We start from the raw sequence: 21,885 nt of genomic DNA, 5'->3' as shown, positions 1-21,885 counted from the left end.
TTAACCAACATTCAGTATGTTTCCCTCTTTAATTTAGAAATGCTTTTTGACATGCCACGCGTCTGCCACCAACTCAGGTAAGACTGAGGATAAATGGCTGGGTCAGTAGTGCACGAAATCTAACTGAATGGCTCAGAACTCTTGCATTTACATCTGTTCTGCTTTGCAAAGACCAGAGAGATAGAAAACAAGGATGGAGGTTGAAATAGTCTCTGAAGCGCCCAAGCAAAACTGGGCCCTATATTAGAAAAGCATTGCCTCAGATTAAATGTTTACTTCCAAGGAGGCAATGCCATATTTTACAAAAGTTATTTTTAGGCACCAGTCTTTCTGCATTTCTATCCATAAAGGGCATATTAATTAGACTGTCACATAAACCAACTCGGTAATAGGACAGTTATCTGTGTATTTAATTGAATTCTGGGTTATAAACTCACTGTTCATTGTTACAAATGGTTATTATAGATTTGGGATGCATTTTTTTACACAAAAAGGAGTGTGGGAAATAGAAAAGTACACGGGCTAGGTTCACAGAGCATATAAGCCTCTTTACACCACTTACTAGCAATGAGAGGGAAAGTTAGCCTTGAGAGCTACAGGCTCCTTATCCTTAAGTGAGCATATTAACACTTTAAAAATGGGGTTTCTGGAGGATTCAAGGAGGCCAAGACTGTGAAGCAACCAGCACACTATCCAGAGAGTACTACACGCACTCAACATGCATTAATATCACTTCTGGTCTGTCCAGAGTGGGCAAGATCTTTAAGGTCCTTTGAAGCTCACTGATCTAGCAACTCCTTGATACGTATTCAGGTTCAAAAATGCTTTATCAAATGTACGTATTATACTTTGTCCTTTCTTGAATTTAATAAGGCATTTGTGGTTCCCAAGTACTAAGTTGGGTCTAATATTCTATGAATTTATTAAGCAGTCTATTTCATTTATTCCTTATAAAAAACTAAAACAAAACGTGTCAAGCTGGTACATTATGGTTATTTTAAAATTAACATTGGATTAAACACTAGGCTTATAATTTCCTAGAATAAAAAGTTGTTCAAAACACTGAGTTTTTAAAAACTGATTCAAACATTTTCAACTGATAAATATTTCATTTTGTAATTTATGTTCTCACTAGTATAAGGCAGAGTATGACATTACTATGTATTCTAGAGGTACAGAGATATCTTACTGCATCACCAGATTTTGCCACCAGGGAAAAGTAAGAAAACAGTTTAAAAAAAAAGGAAGGGAGGGGATATTTGGTAGTCATTAGAGCAAAAGAGTTTCTATCTCAAATGTTAAATCTTGTGGCTTCAAACACGAGCTGCATAGCAATTCAAGAAAATAGAAAATTTATGAAAGAGTTGATTTTTTTTGCTGTTGTCTTTAATGAAACAGAGTTGACTTTTTCGAAAGTCAGACTAAATAAAGAAATAATACTCATACATCTTAAGTGCTGGAGGAATTTTACATGTATTAACTCCTTTAAATTTTACAATAGTGCTGTAAAGCTGTGTCAATTATCCAGACACACATTTAGTGTGACAAGAATAAAGCATGAAGTTGTTGACTAAAGTCATGAAGGTAGTAATAAATGCCAGGTCTTTCTGTCTCAAAGCCCAGGATAGCCCAGCGCCTCCTAAGGGAATCCTGTTAGGAGTGGTTAGGAAAGACCAAGTAGGAGTGTGAAAATTTTAATGTGGCTGCAGGAAGCCTTCTAGGCTTCCTTCTCCATTCCACCTGTCTCTGAAAAAGATCATGTAACTATGGGGGAAGCAAATGCAATAGCCCAGGCAGGGCCATAGTAATGAGTTTTTTTTTTTTGGTTGGAACTGAGACTTCTACCCTGTGCACATGCAAAAGTATCCCAAAACACTGCGCAGAGATTATATGCTTAAAAATAATTTTCATAATTAAAGTCCATTGCCTATTTTAGAAGGAAAAGGTTTTACATTGCAAATATCTGCCTCTTCCACTTTCCCTCCTGCTTTGCAAGAGGTGCTAGGCCCTTCTGTATCACTACGACTGTTCTGTGATTTGGCTGAGAACACCAGGAAGGCTGGGCCCATGTCTACTTTGCTGAACCCTGTATCTATCCCTGAAGCCTAACACAATGCCTGGCACAGAGAAGATGCTAAAGTAAAGTGTGTGGGAAGGATGGATAAACGATAAGCAAGTAAAATTCTGAAAATCCTGGGAACCAGGAGGAGAACGGATCTGATTGAGAGTCCTCACTGGAGGAGAGACAAATGAACTAAGCAGATTTTGGAGGCGTTGCCTAGGCAAACCCCAAAGGGCAATAATACACAGAAGCATAGGCCCTTTACAAAAGGCAGAAGGAGCCTGGGGCTGAGGGACCAGTTCGGGCATTGTGGTGTTAAAAACAGAGCTCTAGAATGCTTCAGCCCTACTCCCAAACTTCACAAGGAGGAATCCCCAAAGTAACAACTTTTCACATCCTTCTTTATTTGCTCAAGGAGTACAAAGAGAAAGAATATCTAGAATCCGATTCATGTTATCACTATGATTATTGGAACCCCGGGTGAATTGCGGTCTCATTCAAATACAGTGAGGAAGCCCAAAGTTTAAAGAAAGTCCTGGCAGAGATTATAGAGTAGAACTAAAATACACACATAGTTTTTCATTTTAGGTTTGAATCATCAATAGAAAAGGGGGTGGAGATAATGGAATGAACATGGTATTCGTCTTGGGCAAATGATTTTTATCAACTCCACTGTTACACTCCTTGTATCTTTTCTCCAAATAAATTAACACAGCCCGCACCCCCACCCCCCAGCAAAGAAAAAGACCATGTTGTTGTGAATTTCAGAGGGATAAAATTTCTTGTTTCAAGAAAGACAATTTGCTTCCAAGTCAGAAGAGGAAGGACCATCACTGTATAGAAATGGTATTGCCTTTATTTTTTTTTTTTTTTTTTGCGGTACGCGGCCCTCTCACTGTTGTGGCCTCTCCCGTTGCGAAGCACAGGCTCCGGACGCGCAGGCTCAACGGCCATGGCTCACGGGCCCAACCGCTCCGCGGCATGTGGGATCTTCCCGCACCGGGGCACGAACCCGTGTCCCCTGCATCGGCAGGCGGACTCTCAACCACTGCGCCACCAGGGAAGCCCGGTATTGCCTTTATGATGAATAACACAGCTAATTTCTTAGGTCCTTACTAGCTTTATAAATGTGAAATTATATTTTAGTAAAAGGAAATGCCAGAGATAATGTATATGCAGTTCGAGCCCCTTACAGAGTATGCTTTGAAAGGATGTTAAATGTGTTCAGCTCTTACTCAGCCACAGCCATTTTTTGGCCATCTGCTGACCCAGATGAAAAAAGGAACTAGAAAATTCTGTGTTCCTTCCCACATCTTTTATTGACATGTGAATTTAGGCAGGAAGAATGAAGCCTGGGAAACCATGGTTAATGCTTGCATTCTACTTCACCAACCCCAGGCACAGGGTCTGAGAAAACAAGACAGACATACGGACAGGCTGGGAATTAACAGACTTGAGGCAGGCTTTGGCTGCAGTAGCTGTGAAAAATATGGATGGTAGTGTCAGACATGCCTGAGCTTCCAACAGTACTGTAATATCTAATAGCTGTTTGACCTTGGGAATTAACTAAGCTTAAGTTAAGTCATCTTCAACAGAAAGTCCGTAAGGATAGCTTCATCTTAGGTTTTCCATGAAGAGTAAATGAGATGTTTTACTACCTCACCCCAGTCTATTTCAAGTTAATCAGATCAATGTTATTTTATAGTCAGTGGGAAAGTGTTAATGGCTTTTAGTGGGATCTCTGTCTTTTGGGAGAATAACCAACCCTGTGTAATCTCAGGTAATACTAATAGTCGACACACACTATTTATTGTCAGCCACTGTGCTGTTTCACAGGCAGCCAATCATTCATTCATCACACCTCCATAAAGTGGTTACTATCCTCATTTTAAAGGGAAAAAAAATGAGGCTTCTCTACCAGAAAATAGACCTGGTTAGTTGTTAGAGCTAGGATTTTCCCAAGGTCTGTCTGTCTCCAAGGCCCCTATATTAAGTTTTGTTGGGGAAAGATGAGAGAGGCCCATGAATCCACTTTTCACCATCATCCATGATGTAACCTTCCAGCAGGTCTGATTTTATCCTGATCAATAAGTCTTTAACTAGAGCAAAAGGCGAAGTTTGAAGAAGCAAACTTTTAAGTTCCCCAAATCTTCAAGATTCCAACTTTCCTAATTTACATGTGGAATAATAAAAAACTTAAGTGCAACTGTCATCTCAACACTGGGGCACCAGTTCTCAGTGACACTGGGCTCAGATGCTCTGAAACGAAATTAAGAATCTCCATCTCACTGAGATGTTATGAATATTAAATAATATATATATATATTATACCCTTGATGTTGCTGATTGCAATAAGCACATAGGGATTGTTATTAACCTGCAGATGACAAAAGACCAAAGGCCTTTACAGAAAAAGGATCAAGGCTAGTGCTTCTTAATCTTATAAGGCAACAGTGAGTAGGATGACTTAGCGATTGTATTCATGTTCTAGAGCTGCCACAGCAAACTACTACAGACTTCATGGCTTAAACAAAGGCCAGAAGTTCAAGATCAAGGCACTTTCAGGGTTGGTGTTTTCTGAGACTTTTCTCCTTGACTTGCAGGTGGGGTCTTCTCCCAATGTCCACATATGGTCTTCCATCTGTAGTGTATGTATCTCAATATCCTGTGCTTGGGATACAAAATTAATGCACAGAAATCTCTTGCATTCCTATACACTAATGATGAAAAATCTGAAAGAGAAATTAAGGAAAAACTCCCACTTACCACTGCAACAAAAAGAATAAAGTACCTAGGAATAAACCTACCTAAGGAGACAAAAGACCTGTATGCAGAAAACTATAAGATACTGATGAAAGAAATTAAAGACGATACAAACAGATGGAAACATATACCATGTTCTCTCTTGATTGGAAGAAGCAACATTGTGAAAATGACTATACTACTCAAAGCAATCTACAGATTCAACGCAATCCCTATCAAAGTACCAATGGCATTTTTCAAAGAACTAGAACAAAAAATTTCACAATTTGTATGGAAACACAAAAGACCCCGAGAAGCCAAAGCAATCTTGAGAAAGAAAAATGGAGCTGGAGGAATCAGGCTCCCGGACTTCAGACTATACTACAAAGCTACAGTAATCTAGACAGTATGGTACTGGCACAAAAACAGAAATATAGATCAAGGGAACAGGATAAAAAGTCCAGAGATAAACCCACACACCTATGGTCAACTAATCTATGACAAAGGAGGCAAGGATATACGATGGAGAAAAGACAGCCTCTTCAATAAGTGGTGCTGGGAAAACTGGACAGCTACATGTAAAAGAATGAAATTAGAACACTCCCTAACACCATACACGAAAATAAACTCAAACTGGATTAAAGACCTACATGTAAGGCCAGACACTACAAAACTTAGAGGAAAACTCTCCTCTTAGAGGAGAACACTCTATGACATAAATCACAGCAAGATCCTTTTTGACCCACCTCCTAGAGAAATTGAAATAAAAACAAAAATAAACAAATGGGACCTAATGAAACTTAAAAGCTTTTGCATAGCAAAGGAAAACATAAACAAGATGAAAAGACAACCCTTAGAATGGGAGAAAATATTTGCAAATGAAGCAACTGACGGATGATTAATGTCCAAAATTTACAAGCAGCTCATGCAGCTCAATATCAAAAAAGCAAACAACCCAATCCAAAAATGGGCAGAAGACCCAAATAGGCATTTCTCCAAAGAAGATATACAGATTGCCAACAAACACATGAAAGAATGATCAACATCACTAATGATTAGAGAAATACAAATCAAAACTACAATGAAGTATCACCTCACACCAGTCAGAATGGCCATCATCAAAAAATGTACAAACAATAAATGCTGGAGAGGGTATGGAGAAAAGGCAACCCTCTTGCACTGTTGGTGGGAATGTAAATTGATACAGCCGCTATGAAGAACAGTATGGAGGTTCCTTAAAAAAACTAAAAACAGAACTACCACACGATCCAGAAATCCCACTACTGGGCATATACCCTGAGAAACCATAATTCAAAAAGAGTCATGTACCACAATGTTCATTGCAGCTCTATTTACAATAGCCAGGAAATAGAAGCAACCTAAGTGTCCATCAACAGATGAATGGAAAAAGAAGATGTGGCACATATATACAATGCAATATTACTCAGCCATAAAAAGAAACAAAATTGAGTTATTTGTAGTGAGGTGGATGGGCCTAGAGTGTGTCATACAGAGTGAAGTAAGTTAGGAGAGAAACAAATACCATATGCTAACATATATATTTGGAATCTAAAAAAAAAAAAAAGAAAGAAAATGCTCAGAATAACCTAGGGGCAAGACGGGAATAAAGACACAGACCTATTAGAGAATGGACTTGAGGATACGGGGAGGGGGAAGGGTAAGCTGGGATGAAGTGAGAGAGTGGCATGGACATATATACACTACCAGACGTAAAACAGATAGCTAGTGGGAAGCAGCCGCATAGCACAGGGAGATCAGCTGGGTGCTTTGTGACCACCGAGAGGGGTGGGAAGGAGATGCAAGAAGGAGGGGATATGAGGATATATGTATACATATAGCTGAATCACTTTGTTTTACAGCAGAAACTAACACACCATTTTAAAGCAATTATACTCCAATAAAGATGTTAAAAAAAATTATCCTGTACTTTTAAGGACACCAGTCATATTGGATTAGGGTTCACTTTAAATGACCCCATTTTAACTTAGTTTCCTCCTTAAAGGTCCTATCTCGAAACACATTCCCATTCTGAAGTACCCGGGATTCGAGTATCAACATGTGAATTTGAGGGGTTCATCCAATGAAGGGAGACGAATTAGGAAGTTTTGAGCATACGAAAGTCTGGCAGATGAAGGAATTTCACATTTTCTTCAGGTATTTTTCTTTTTAATGGTTTAGGGGAAATTTCTACTTTATATGCACAAATACCAGTCCCTGTTACTTGGGTAGTTTCCATGGTCCTTATGAAAACAAAAACTGGAAGAAATCTTGCAGAGCCTATGTTTTAGAGTCTTAGTTCTTTGCCAAGCCACACCTTTCTTGCTCTCCAGCTCTCATGGGTTCTATAGCCTCCACCCACCCCCATTCCCTTCAAAGGACAGCTGGGAGCTAATGTGCTTCTGCCCCTTAAAATTCACATAGTGACAGAGGATTTCAAAGTTTCTGGAGCAAATATTTAAAAATTTTTCTATCCTACATGTTTTTTTCCTAAATATTAAGTCCCCATTTCCTCTAACTGACATTGGTGGAGTTTGTAAATATTGGAGCCATAGTAAAATTTAAATGGAAAGAATACCGCTAATCCTTTGGCCCAACAGAGTAGGTTAAAGTAAAAAACTGTGCCTCTTTAATGTTAATGCCCAAAACTTCACTCATTCTTTGATTTGTACTAGAATTTCTTTAAACAGTTTTTTCTGATTATAAATGACTATACCTTTATTAATGTAGAAATTCAGAATATGTAAATTTTGAAATGATAGTAAAATAAATAAGAAAATAAAAATCACTCATCTCTCTTTCCAGAGAGAAACACCATTAAAATTATGCACTATTCCAGAAAGACTTCAAACATGTACATGGACATTGTTATACTATTGTATAACTGGCATTGTATCATTTAATATCATGCTTTTTATACTCCATATTGTAATTATATAATTATGACACTACAATTCGCTGAAAATTAGAGTTTAATGAATAACATTTCATGATATATAGTTTCATTTATTTCACCATTTCTCTAAAGTTTGGCACTGAAAGAATTCATATATTTGGTTTTATTTGCATATTTTTTCCATTGTAAGTAATGTGTTCATTCCTTTCCCTTATTTTTTGCTTACTTTTCTGTTATGTTTGGTGATAACACATATATTCAAGCCTATGAATGTATACATTGATATCCTTAATGAAATATCACCATATTTTGTTTAAAATGTTTAACTTGTTACCTCATTATAAGCAGTGGGAAATAGGTTCGAGGTGACGTAAGCAGAGTCCTTCCTAAACCAATTAATAGAAACTCTCTGGCAATAAGGAAGCAGGGCTACTACTTCATTCATCTTGTCATCTCGACTATTTTTAATGACCATTGGATCGACTTTGTGCATAAAGGCCTCTGTGCCCACCCCTCTCCTTGTACCATCACTTGCTCTCCCTACCAGAGCCCCTACACACGCACACACACAAGCACACATATATTCTATCTGGTTGGGCTGTCATTTGTGCAATGTCTGGAACCATAGCTCCAACTCACTGGCTGGAGATGATGACCAGGAGGCAAGCATCCTGGACCTAGAGTCTGTCATACAGAGTGAAGTAAGTCAGAAAGAGAAAAACAAATACCATATGCTAACAATATATATGGAATCTAAAAAAAAAATAAAATAAAAGGTCATGAGGAGCCTAGGGGCAAGACGAGAATAAAGACGCGGACCTACTAGAGAATGGACTTGAGGATACGGGGAGGGGGAAGGGTAAGCTGGGACGAAGTGAGAGAGAGGCATGGACATATAATACACTACCAAGCATAAAATAGATAGCTAGTGGGAAGCAGCCGCATAGCACAGGGAGATCAGCTCGGTTCTTTGTGACCACCAAGAGGGGTGGGATAGGGAGGGAGACGCAAGAGAGAAGAGATATGGGGACATATGTATATGTATAACTGATTCACTTTGTTATAAAGCAGAAACTAACACACCATTGTAAAGCAATTATACTCCAATAAAGATGTTAAAAATAAAAAAAAAAGAGGCAAGCATCCTGCCAAAGTCAAAGACAAATGTCACTCTTGCAATAAAACTCAATTATAGCCAAATTAATCACAATCATGTTGTGGCCTGTTAAAGAAAACGGAGCAATTTGGAGGAAATCTGTCTAAAACATTGGGAGAAACATATAACCACAGAAGCTCTAGCAGCCCCGATGGGCAGGAGACACAGATCACAGGTGGAATTGCTGGCTAGGACACGGGTCCTCACTGAAGGCCTGAGAAATACTCTTCTCTTCCGTAATGATATTTTAGTTGACTACTTTATTAGAAACAGTGAATAATCAGAATTAAGCAACCTCAAAGAACTTTAGAAATGTTTGCCCGGTGTAGACAGATGGACCCTAGCTCCCTACATCAACAAATCCCCCCAACACAATTGAAGACCTGAGGAAACGCTTGCATGGTGTAGAGGAAGAAACTGTGATTTCCGTGCCAATCAGCCTGTGACTTATGTAATGCTCCCATACTTATGCAACTCTCTCCTATTGCCTTGCCTTGGTCTCCTGCCAAGCAGTACAGGAAGCTCACTTTGTCATTGTTTTTCATAAGAAATCTCATTTCTCTTAGCAATTTGTGGTTTTCTTTTTGGACTTCATAGGCAGATTCCACAGAGATAACAATCAAGAGGAGACTATCACACCGGGCCTTTTACTAATCCCCAGCAGACGTTTATGTTCCAGCCTTGCAGGCTCCCCAGAGGTCCTCAGCCTCGCCTCTCCTCACTCACTGGTGTCAGACTCCTCTCTCCCCTTCATGCTTCATCCTTCTCCGTGAACTTTGTCTGGGTGTCTCCATGCACGTGTGTGTGTGTGTCTGTGTGTGTGTGTGTGTGAATGCATAGCATCTGAGCATCTTCCCCAGGCTTGCACAGGCAGAGCCCCTGCCTATTACAGCATTGGCAGAGAACACCCCTCAACCAGGGCACTCAGAAAAAACAGAGGGTTTCTAATCCTCCAATGCACATTCACAGAAATACATTTTACCTTCAATTTTATAATCTAAACAATTTACTTAGCCTCTCAGGGCTTCGATCTTTTCATATACAAAGTGAAAACAATTCATACCTTATAAGACTCTAGCAGAGCTTAAGAAAGATAACCTATATATGTGCCTAACAGAGGGTTTGGGCCAGCAATCGTACTCAGTGAAAATCAGCATTCTTCCCTCCCTATTGATGGAAAGAGGGAGAGACAGAAGACTACAGGAAACAGAAGGAAACGTTCAAGAAAAACACAATCTATTGACATCAAACGTTATATGCTATGATACCACTTTTTTTTTTATAAATCTATCACTCCCTTTTTTTGATAATTTAATTTATTTATTTTTGGCTGCGTTGGGTCTTCGCTGCTGAGCGTGGGCTTTCTCTAGTTGCAGCGAACAGGGGCTACTCTTCGCTGCAGTGCGTGGGCTTCTCATTGTGGTGGCTTCTCCTGTTTCAGAGCATGGGCTCTAGGCGCACAGGCTTCAGTAGTTTTGGCTCACGGGCTCTAGAGCGCAGGCTCAGTATTTGTGTTACACGGGCTTAGTTGCTCCGCGGCATGTGGGATCTTCCTGGACCGGGGATTGAACCGTGTTCCCTGCATTGGCAGGCGGATTCTTAACCACTGCACAGCCATGGAGGTCCCTATGATATCTTTCTTTATTTTTTTTTTTTTGTGGTACGCGGGCCTCTCACTGTTGCGGCCTCTTCCGCTGCAGAGCACAGGCTCCGGACGCGCAGGCTCAGCGGCCATGGCTCACGGGGCTACCCGCTCCGTGGCGTGAGGGATCTTCCCGTACCGGGCACGAACCCGCGTCCCCTGCATCGGCAGGCGGACTCTCAACCACTGCGCCACTAGGGAAGCCCCTATGATATCATTTTTAATGAATGCATTATGAAAATGCTGCAGGAGGAAATGGAGAACATAAGTGTAGAATGGTAGAATGATTTATCAGGGAGTGTGTCACGTGGTAAGTAGTGCTTTGAGCTGGGACATGAGATAGTTTGGGCAGATGGAGGTCAAGAATAAGGCCATTTAGTTCTGAGACTTGATTTCAGATAAGTTCCCTTGTTTGTGGAAGCCTGGGGTTAAGAAGGCAGGGAAAAGTGCTCATACCATTACTTCTGGCCACAAGCAGCATTCAGTTTGTCTACACTGTAGGCATATGGGTTTTAAAAAAAAGTTGGGCAAATGTAGAAAAAAATTGCACATAAATGGACAATATTAAAAAAAACACTTCTTTCGAATGAAATGTTGGTACCTGTTCCTCAGTGTTTATATCCAAGGTTGTATGTCCTTCAACATTAAATAAGAAAAAACTGAGTGCATCTAATTAAATCCATGTAATAGGACAATAAAATAATCAGTATCTTGAATAGCAAGAGTAGGTTGTTTTAATTTTGAATACCAATGGCTTTTGAGTTACTATGGCAATAGTGTTCTCTGGGAGATTATAACAGATTTTTAAAAACATGTTGAAGGGTACTGCCTTGGCGAAGTTTTTCACTGTGTGCTTGCATGCAGACAGGTATGTCTATGTGTGCACCTCTGTATGTACAAGTCACGTGAGTGCATGTAGCATACGTGTATCCTGTTTAAAAGAGACCATTGTTAAGGCTAAGTACACTAGTATTTAAAATAATATCTAAAGCACATTCTTGGTATTCTCACTAGCCTTTTTGTCTCACACGAACAGTTAGTTGCAAGGAAAGCTCAGGTAATCAGTAACACGTAATTATTTTCTGTTTGCTTGTTTGTCTATTTAATGGTACATCTTATCTGCCTCCCTTCCCCTTTTTCATCTCCCTCTTCAAGGATTAAATGGCTAGCTTTTATCAGATCCCCCCACATACAGAATTTTGCTATCTCTTTCTGCGATTGTGATAAGTCTTAATGCCTGAAATTTATTAAACACACTCGGAAGTGAAGGATCCGACCTATCACAGAAGCACCACTTCTAATGGTACCTACTGAGGTCCCATGGCATTGTGTTTCCTACTAAAATAAGTTAAAATCTGCCTAGATAGATTTGTAGTAAACCACTTAGTTATGTTTAAATGTTGGGGATGTTAACTAAACCTGTAAATAAATACAAGAAAGTGTTTATTTGAAGAAATAGGTATACCTAAAAAGTATAAAATAAAAAGGACAATACTGAAAAATTTGTATACTCTGAAGAGTCTACAGGTGATGTAATAAAGAAGCAACATACAATTAACAATGAGGAACTAGAAATAAAGATATAAAGTTAATTTGAGTATGTATTCTTAAGTAGAGTCCTTGTATCTGAAGACTCTAGATATATTCATGGCCAGACATTTTCCTTTATTTATCTTCCTATAATCAGGTATATATCAGTGAATTCTCTAGGATACATTTCTAAATTCACAAACTATGTCTAGACTGAATAGCTCTGCACAGCTACAGTTATGAATAATAAATTAATAAATTAGGACTTTTATGTGATAGGTAATTAGCGAGAGCTTTAAGAAGGTACTAGAACGCTTAACATCATCTTCAAATCAATGATATCTGGACTCACAAATTTCCAGATCTAACTTAACCAAAACAGGTGTATAGAATAATAATAGATCCCAAAGGCTACCACCTATTTATCAATAAACATTAGAGACTACACAACCGCGGTTTTCAAAGTGTGGTCCCTGGATAGGTAGCATTAAGATCACCTGCGACGTGTTAGAAATATAAATATCAGGACTGACCCACACTTACTGAATCAGAGACTCTGGGAGCGGGGTCTAACAATCTGTGTTTTATATAAAAGCCTTCTAGGAGATTTGGGTGCAGAAGGAATTTTGAGAATCACTGCGGATAGGTAATGGGATTAGAGGGAAGGGGAGATAATGGGCAGTTTTATCACAGGTAGAATAATGTTTAAGACTGTGAGCTCTGAACAAAAAGTGGATTCAAACTTTGCTTCTAGCACAAATTTCTGAACTTCATGCAAGCTATTTCTCTTTCCTTAATTTTAGTTTCCTTTCCTGTTAAAAAAAATCATAATAAAGCGTTAACTGCACATAGTTAATGCTCAGTAAGTAATGATTATTTCATTAATGATTTTTCTAAGCCACAAAGTGAGAGCGGGCAAATGCTTATTAAATTCAATTTGACTCTTTAAAAATCAATTTATTCACATTTTCCCATTTGTAAAAATTAATTCTGGCTATTGGCATAAAGCTCTAGTATTTATACTTCTCTGCCCACAACTTGTGAAATAAACAGATTAAAATGAACAGAGTATAAACATGCCAAGCTCATTGTAAAATGCTGTTCTACACATCTGCACTAAAATAAATGTTTTCAGGGCTTCCCTGGTGGCACAGTGGTTGAGAGTCCGCCTGCCGATGCAGGGGACGTGGGTTCGTGCCCCGGTCCGGGAGGATCCCATGTGCCGCGGAGCGGCTGGGCCCGTGAGCCACGGAGGCTGGGCCTGAGCGTCTGGAGCCTGTGCTCCGCAACGGGGGAGACCACAACAGTGAGAGGCCCGCACACCGCAAAAAAAATAATAAAAATAAAATAAAGGTTTTCAAACTTGGCTCCCATGAAACACGAATGTTCCACAAAGTGGCCCAAAGTAGTCTGCTGTTAAAATAAAATACCGGTGCCCCTTCTGTTTTTTTAATGATTGACTATATATTCAAATGTAACTAAACAAATGACAACTTACAGATATGAGCTCCCGCAAACATTATATTCATTACAGGAAGAAGTACATGCATATAAAATAGAAATATTTTCTAGAATATATGTATTATCATCTCACAAGATGATTAGCTATATCAATGTCTCTGAACATTTCACAAACTACCTCCTGAATCGCAGCCTCTCAAAGACTGAGAAGTACTATTCTTAAAGGGTATTCATCTCTAATTGGATGTCAAATTTTCTTGTTTTTAATCCACTAATCAACAGCAATGTCAATACCATAGATGTTAAATCTTATTTTTCAAATTATTGGACTCAAACTCTATGATCTAAATAGCTACAGAGAAATTTTGAGAACCTAGAATCACAATGACTTTAGAAAACAAACTCATTTTATATTCTAAGAGATATTAGTAACGCTTCATGCTTCATGGCCACAAAACATTTCCCTCAGCACCCAGCACTGCTAAGCAGTACCTTTGGAGTCAGAAACATATTTTAGAACATTAATACATATTTTCAATGTCAAACTTTCCAGCCAAGAAATGTAGGCTTGCCAGCACTGCATATATATTTGAAATGTACACTACAAAAATATGACAGTTACAAATCTTATAGCATATCTAAGAATAAAGTTCTGAAGGGACTTGGGAAATGCCAATAATTCATAAATAAAAGAGTGCATCTCACTAAACATCAGATATTTCTCCAAAAAAAGACATTCATTTTAAACTTCTGTGCACAGGAAAATTTCAGTAATATCAATTTTGAGAACTTCCAGAATCTGGGGCACTATTTGTCCTGCTAAATTAATGCTGCATATCTTTTCACTAATTCAAAAATATTTGTACATTACTAGAATAGATCCCATTAACAGCACTTGCTTCTACTTTGGGATCCAGAATGAGAAGTACATTGACTCTTCGTTTAGTATCAGTTTTCATATATATGTGTGTGTGTGTGTGTGTGTGTATTTTACCATGGTCCTACAATATTTTTTAAAGGAAAATAGGAGAGAAGAGAAAAAAGGAGAAGAGGAGGGAGCGGGGGAGGGAGGGAGGGAGGGAGGAAGGGAGGGAGGAAGGAAGGAAAGAAAAGAGGAAAGAGAGGGAAGGAAAGAAAGAAAAAAAGAAAATGTTAAAAATTTTAAAAGAAGACAAATCTATTCCAGATGAAAACTCACTGAAAACAGATAAAGCTCTTTGACAAATGCCTGCTTAACAAGATATAAAATATCTTTAAAAACCATTAGCCAGTATTATAATTAAAGTATATTCATCATTTATTCTGGGGCTGACATAATAAAATAGACATTGTTGTAGAAGATTGATGGGAATTTAAACTAGGACATTCTTTCTGGGTAGCAATTTGACAATAAATATTACTAATCAATAACAGAGTTATATTTCAGCCCTAGCAGTTCCCCTACACAAAGGTGTATATTCAAAACATTACTAAGTTGGACACAAATAATTTCAAAAATATCGATTTGGTTAAAATGTCTGTCCTTCCTCACAATGGAATACAACATAGTCATTAAAAACCATACCTTGTTCAGACTAAAGCCAAACTTCTGTCTTCTTCTTGTCAAGATGTATACCCTGAATAACATTCAGATAAAAGTCACTCACGGCTCCCAGCATGAGAGCCGTGCCCTTTTCCTCCCTCTCAAGAAAGCAAAAAGGAATATAAATTAGTAAGAGTGACTCTGTACCACAAAACTTGAATCTGGTATAATTTTTAAGATAGTAAGTCATTCCAAATTTATGTGTTCTATGTATCATGGGTACGAAATTATGCGGCACTCCTCACTCATAACCAAAACACACCAATGTGCTTGGGATAAAGGCCACGATGAGGATTGAACAGATTATTTCAAAATATGTAAAGATGTCACCCACACTGTTCAGTGAAAAAATCAATTATGAGGCATTCTCTTTGTCAGGAATTACATACTAATGAATGCATCAAATACAATAAAATTGAGGGACATTAAAATGTGATATTAGGCAGAATGCCCCCAAAATAGTCATATCCTATTCCCTGGAACCTGTGAATGTTACTATACATGACATAAGGAAATTTGGAGATAGAATTCATGGATTTTAAAGTAGAGAGATTAGCCAAGTTGGCCCAATCTAGTCACTTAAAAGTCTGATCACTTAAAAGCAAAGAACTTTCTCAAACTAGAGGCAGAGGAGATGCAGCAGCAGAAGTTGGAGTGATTGAAGCATAAGGATTTGAAGCACCATTACTGGTTTGAAGATGGAGAGGGCAGCACAACAAGAAACACAGGAGCACTAAGTGGATGAGAGACGCTCCAGCTGACAGCCAGCCAGGATTCAGGGACCTCAGCCCTACAGCCACGAAGGATCTGAATCTTCAACGACTTGGAAAAAACCTGGAAGCAGATTCTCCTCCAGAGCCTCTAAGTGAGAGCCCAGTCCAGCAAACACCTTGATTCCAGCCTTGTGAGATTCTAATCAGAAGAGTCAGCCAAGGCCACCCAGATTTCTGACCTAAAGAACTACTAGATAATAAATTTGTTTTATTTTAAGCTGCTAAGTTTGTGGTAATTCGTCATGGTATTACTAGAAAACTAATATTGTAGGTATATCAGGGTTGTGAGATGAAGTTAACTTTATTTTCTTTTTTACCCTCTTGACTTTCTAAATGTACAGTGAGGAAAAAAAATAACTAAATTTTAACTTAGTTAAACTATATCGACTTTTCACTAGATAAGGTTTAGTGCATTTATGGAGATTCCATTACCAGATCAACTGTGATTCTTAGCAGGTGATTTTTTTCAAATAAAGCTTTATGCAATTTGCTCTTCTGTCTCTGAAAATACGATCCACTGACATAATATAACCCTTCAATGTCTAAATCAAAGTTATTCTGTAATTTTCCCAACTGATTTGTCACCACTATTCTGGCACAGAAAATAACACTTCTGCAGTTATAAAGTAGAAAACATAAACCTTTCTTTCTGAATACATTGTTGTCCTGAGTGACAGACAATGCCGAGGATGCCCCTCAGACTTGCCTAGAAGGGTAAGTCCTAATACTCAGTGTTGTGATGTCACAAACCAAATCAATGCTATTCAAAGTCTGGGCCAGAGAGTGGCACACTTTGAAAGGTACTGACTTCTTTCACGGATAGAGTCTCGTTCTCTTCCATTTAATATAATTACAAAGGAAAAGCCAAGGAATTCATGAAGCTTATTATAGAGGCTTTTGAATGGGTCATGTTGATTCTTCAAATCTTATTTCCTGGCATACCTTCAGAGTTGGCTTCTTTCTCTAATGTTGTAAATTTGCAAACAGCATATGGTAAAATCTCAGGACAAAAAAGATAATGAGATCCTATCATAAAAAAGGAGGGAGACATTGTAATAGAATAATGTAATTTTTTAAAATTAATTAAAATCAAGAGGACTACCAGGGTAGGAAACCTTCAGCTGTAATTGATGAACTGTTCAAGGCTCAGTGTGGACACGTCTGAGAATTAACAACACGAGAGAGGCATTATGGGGGTTCCACACTTTTGTGAGTTTTACCTACAAGATCTCTACTAGTTTCTCACAGTGAAGACTGGAGAAAAATTCCTTGGTACTTCTAGCAGGAGAGAGGAGAAACTCAGTCATTTTGAAATATGTGCAATGCATTCTGTTCCTAATAAGACCTGTCCCCTAGAGAAACTATTTTGCCAGAGCCTAACTGACCTGGTAGAAGGAAAATACCCAACTACAATTTAATCTTCTATCTGGGGTGAATTCTCATAGTAATTCTATGAGAATTACTTGTGATGTTAATAGTTCAGAGGCACAGATTCACTAAAAGACTGAGATCCAATAAAAGGACTATGGAAGTCTTCCCACACTTACCACCACGTCAGTGGGGGTAAATCTTGTACAAGACGGGAGACAAATCAAGGACACCAGAGGAGGCTGCAACCTAGACACCTACAGCTACGGCAAGCTGTAGAGTCCATCTGAAAGAGGACTTGGATTAGTTGTAAATCTATACTGCAAACTCAAAGGCACCATTTAAAGTCAAAAAGAAGTATAATTGATATACTAAAAGAGGAGAAAAAATAAAATCATTTATGAGCACTAATACTCCTCAATTAAAGCCACAGAAGGCAGAAAAAGAGTGGAAGACAAGAAAAAAGAAAAAAGAGAGCAAGGACAAGGAAAAGAGTAAAAATACGGTAGATACGAATCCAACTATATCAATGATCACTTCATTTTCCCAGCTTTGTTGAGGTATAATTGACAAAAATACATCAACTGTCAATGTCATTAGTACATTTGCAGTGTACGATGTGATGCCTTGATATACGCATACATTATGAAACGGTTACCGCATTAAGCTAATTAACGTATCCATCAAGTCACATATTTAACTTTTCTGTGCCTGTGTTGAGAACATTTAAAATCCACTTTCTTAGCAAATTTCAAGTATACAATACAGTATTATTGATTAGTCACCATAGCATAATTATACCTCCAGAATTTAATCATCCTGTATGTCTGAAACTCTTTGACAAAACTTTTCTCCATTTCTGCCACTCTACAGCCTCTGGCAACCATCATTTTACTGTCTGTTTCTATGAGTTAGACTTTTTTAGATTCCATATATAAGTGAGATCACACAATATTTATCCTCTTGCGCCTGGTTTATTTCACTTAGCATAATGTCCTCCAGTTTCATGCGTGTTGTTGCAACTCAAAATAGATTAAAGGCTTAAATGAAAAACCTGAAACTATGTAACTACTAGAAGGGAAGATGCTTCTTCACCTTGGCCTGAGCAACGATTTTTTGGATATGACCCCAAAAGCACAGGCAACAAAAGCAAAAACAGACAAAAGGATTGCATCAAACTCAAAAGAGTCTGCACAGCAAAGGGAACATTCAACAAAATGAAGAAATAACCTATGGAATGAAAATATTCGCAAATAATAAATCTGATAAAGAGTTAACATCCAAAATCTATAAGAAACACAAACAACTCAAAAGCAAGAAAAAGACACTTGGTTGAAAAATGGGCCAGTATCTGAACAGACATTTCTCAAAAGAAGACATTCAAATGACAACAGGTGTATGAGAAAAATGGTCAATGTCACTGATCATCAGGAAAATGCAAATCAAAGCCACGAGATATCACCTCACACCTGTTAGGATGATTATTATCAAAAAGACAAAAGATAGCTGTTGGCAAGAATGTTTCTTCGTCAAAGACCAGTTGACTATATTTTTATGGGTCTGTTTTTGGACTCATTTGTCTATTTCCCTGTTCTTTCTCCAGTACAATACTGTTGTGACTACTAGAGCTTTACAGTAAGTCTTGAAGTCAGGCAGTACCAGGATGATCCAGCAATCACGCTCCTTGGTATTTACCCAAATGTGTTGGAAACTATGTCCACACAAGAGCCCACATGTGGATGTGTGTAGCAGGCATATTTATATTTGTCAAAATGTGGAAGCAACCAAGATGTTCTTCAATAGGTGAATGGATAAACAAACTCTGGTACATCCATACAATGGAATATTATTCAGTGCCAAAAAGAAATGAGCTATCAAGGCATGAGAAGACATAGAAAACGCTTAAATGAATATTATTAAGTGAAAGAAGCCAATCTGAAAAGGCTACATACTGTAGCCTGTACTCCAACCATATGCCTTCTGGAAAAGACAAAACTATAATAAAAAGATCAGTAGCTGCCAAGAGAGGAGGGAGAGTGGAATAAATAGGTGGAGAACAGGGGACATTTAGGGCAATGAAACCATTCTGTGTGATCGGATACACACTGTCATGCATGACACACTGTCATGCGTTTGTCAAAACCCATAGCATGTCCGACACAAAGAAGAAACCCTAATATGAGCTGTGGACTTTAACAACAATGTTTTAATATTGGCTCATAAATTGTAACAAATACACCACACTAATGCAAGATAGGGGAAACCGGTAAGCGGTAGGGTGTATATGGGAACTTTCTGTATTTCCGGCTCCATTTTTCTATAAACCTAAATTTACTTCAAAAATAAAGTACATAGATAGACAGACAGACAGACAGACAGGGGTGTGTCCTTTCCTCTCAAATATACCATTTGCATGAGATCCAGTTCCAGGTATATTTAGAAACTTAGCAACTCTTCTGCTTTCATGTTGCATCTAATTTATTTTACCTAATTATGTGAATTAATTCTAAATAGAAAAAAATGATTTCTAATAAAGTTTAGGTGAATAATAAAAAGTAACCTCACCCTACACTATTTTTCAGAAACATTTTTATTATAGCATCAACTGTTACTTCCTCTTAAGCCCAGACTTGATCAGCAAACACTGGCTTTCAAAGATGAAACTGTAGGTGATCACAATTAAAAGGAAAGTACTAGGGCTGAAGCTACAGGAAATGTGGAGACTGGGATTTCTTTCTGGACTACAATTAAAATTGACTACATATTGACTCACAGTTATTTGCCATTCCATAAAGAAAGTTTAAGTGATATTGAAAGATGCCCAGTTTTGAGACACCTTCCTTTGTGAATTATACAAATGAGGAAAATATTTCCAGAACATATAAGGAAACAACCTCAGCCATGGTACAACATGATGTGAATACAAAAGAAGGATAAACTACTTTTATTTAGGTCAGTTAGGTAAATATTACTGATTCTGCCCCACTCATATTCTTGATGACACATCATCCTAGCCCACAAATTAGGTTGATTCCCATTAAGCGTTATTTCCCTTTGTTCCACTTACCATAGCTAAGATAACATTGAAATACAGAAAATTTACTGCATTAGAGAAGAATACATAAAGCAATACACATAAAAACAATATAATAAAAGACACATTTTACAAGTACCAGTTTCTGACTTTAGACCTCAAAAGCTAGCAATATTTATCAATTTGCTTGACCGCTTGCCCTCGTACCTCCTACCTATCACCTCAAGTGATCAGCTTTTTACCCTTTTTTGCCACATGGGAAGAAGAATTGGTTCATTGACATTCCTGTTGTCTCCTTAAAGAAAGACTGTAGAACCATGGTCAAACTCAATTGTCCTCCTAGAGTTCTGAAGACCAGTTTGGCTTCTGGAAGGATGAATGTCCATCCTCCATAGCCAAAGGGCCATGATGTGTTGGCTGACAGGAGAATGTTATTCAGATGTATCTCAGCACCCTTCCACTTGCTCACTCACTCTACTCCCTAGGGAAATGGGCCTTGTTAATTACATATCAAGGGGATAGAGCCAGATTAACTAATATATATTGAGTACTTACTGTGTCCCAACAACTGTAATTGGATCTTTGTATACAATCCCATTTAATTCTCAAAACGAACATATTAGGTGGACATAGTTTTTCATAGTCAACTGTCGTGAGGCTTGAGAAATTTGAAAGCCTATATCTAAGCTAGGAAGTGGTAGAGCCTGTATCTGAATTGAGTTTTATTTGTTCTCAAAGTTGAAGCTATGATGAACAAATAAATTCAATAAATATAACCTACACATGATAAGAATCTCCACACATAATATAAGAGGCGGGTCATTCTCTAACAGTTAATGTGTTATACTTTCCCATCACAGCATTCTCCTGGGATGTGATTAGAAATGTACCATATTCCTTGATCTCTAGTAAGTCTTAAGCAAGCATGGGATATAGAACATAATAGCAAGAATGCAGGTACAAAATCATTACCACAAATCTCATTGCAAACCCAGCAGGCCAGAAAAGACAACATATTGGAGGGCAAATTTCAAAGAATGGATAGCAGACAGTGAACTAGACATTTAATCCTCAGTTAAGAACAAAATGCCTAGAAAAGGAATTGTAGATACTATGATCAGATACCACCTCTTACTTTTAAAAATGCATTCCTTACAGTGGGAAGGATGGCTAAGGGATTGAGACAAGGAAGAAATGAATACCCTACAGATTCAACTATGATCAAATGTCCAATGCTCATAATAATGTAGTGAAATTAGGATTCTAATAAAAAGTTGCCAGTAGAGGTAAATTGGTACAACTTTCAGAAAACAATTTGACTAAATGCATTCAAAGCATGACAACAGCCATGACATTTGATTTTATACTCCCATTTCTAAAAGAAAACTTTAAATAATAATGAAAATGTGAAAAAGTTCTATGCCTGAAAGTGTTCATTTTAGCATTTTTGTGATAGCCACAAATTGTAAACCTAATTATTTTCAAAATGAAGAATATCAGAGTAGTAACTATTATATCTGGGAACAAACTCAGAAGAGTATTGATGACATAGTGCTAACTGAAGAAACAGGATACTAACTTATTTATAAGCTCAAAAATTTAACTATATAATACAATACAT

At 37.9% G+C, this 21,885-nt stretch overlaps 1 protein-coding gene across 3 annotated transcripts in view; it reads right to left on the bottom strand.

Annotated features, from left to right (window-relative positions):
- The window catches only part of NRG3 (neuregulin 3), a 1,057,689-nt gene that overhangs the window by 335,556 nt on the left and 700,248 nt on the right, over positions 1-21,885 (bottom strand). The gene's annotated exons all lie outside the window — the stretch shown is intronic.

This window comes from Neophocaena asiaeorientalis, unplaced genomic scaffold (genome assembly GCF_003031525.2).
Source record: "Neophocaena asiaeorientalis asiaeorientalis breed wild unplaced genomic scaffold, Neophocaena_asiaeorientalis_V1.1 scaffold517, whole genome shotgun sequence".
Classification (NCBI taxonomy): domain Eukaryota; kingdom Metazoa; phylum Chordata; class Mammalia; order Artiodactyla; family Phocoenidae; genus Neophocaena; species Neophocaena asiaeorientalis.
The sequence above is the reverse complement of the archived record's forward strand: the minus strand, read 5'-3'. Positions and strand labels throughout refer to the sequence as shown.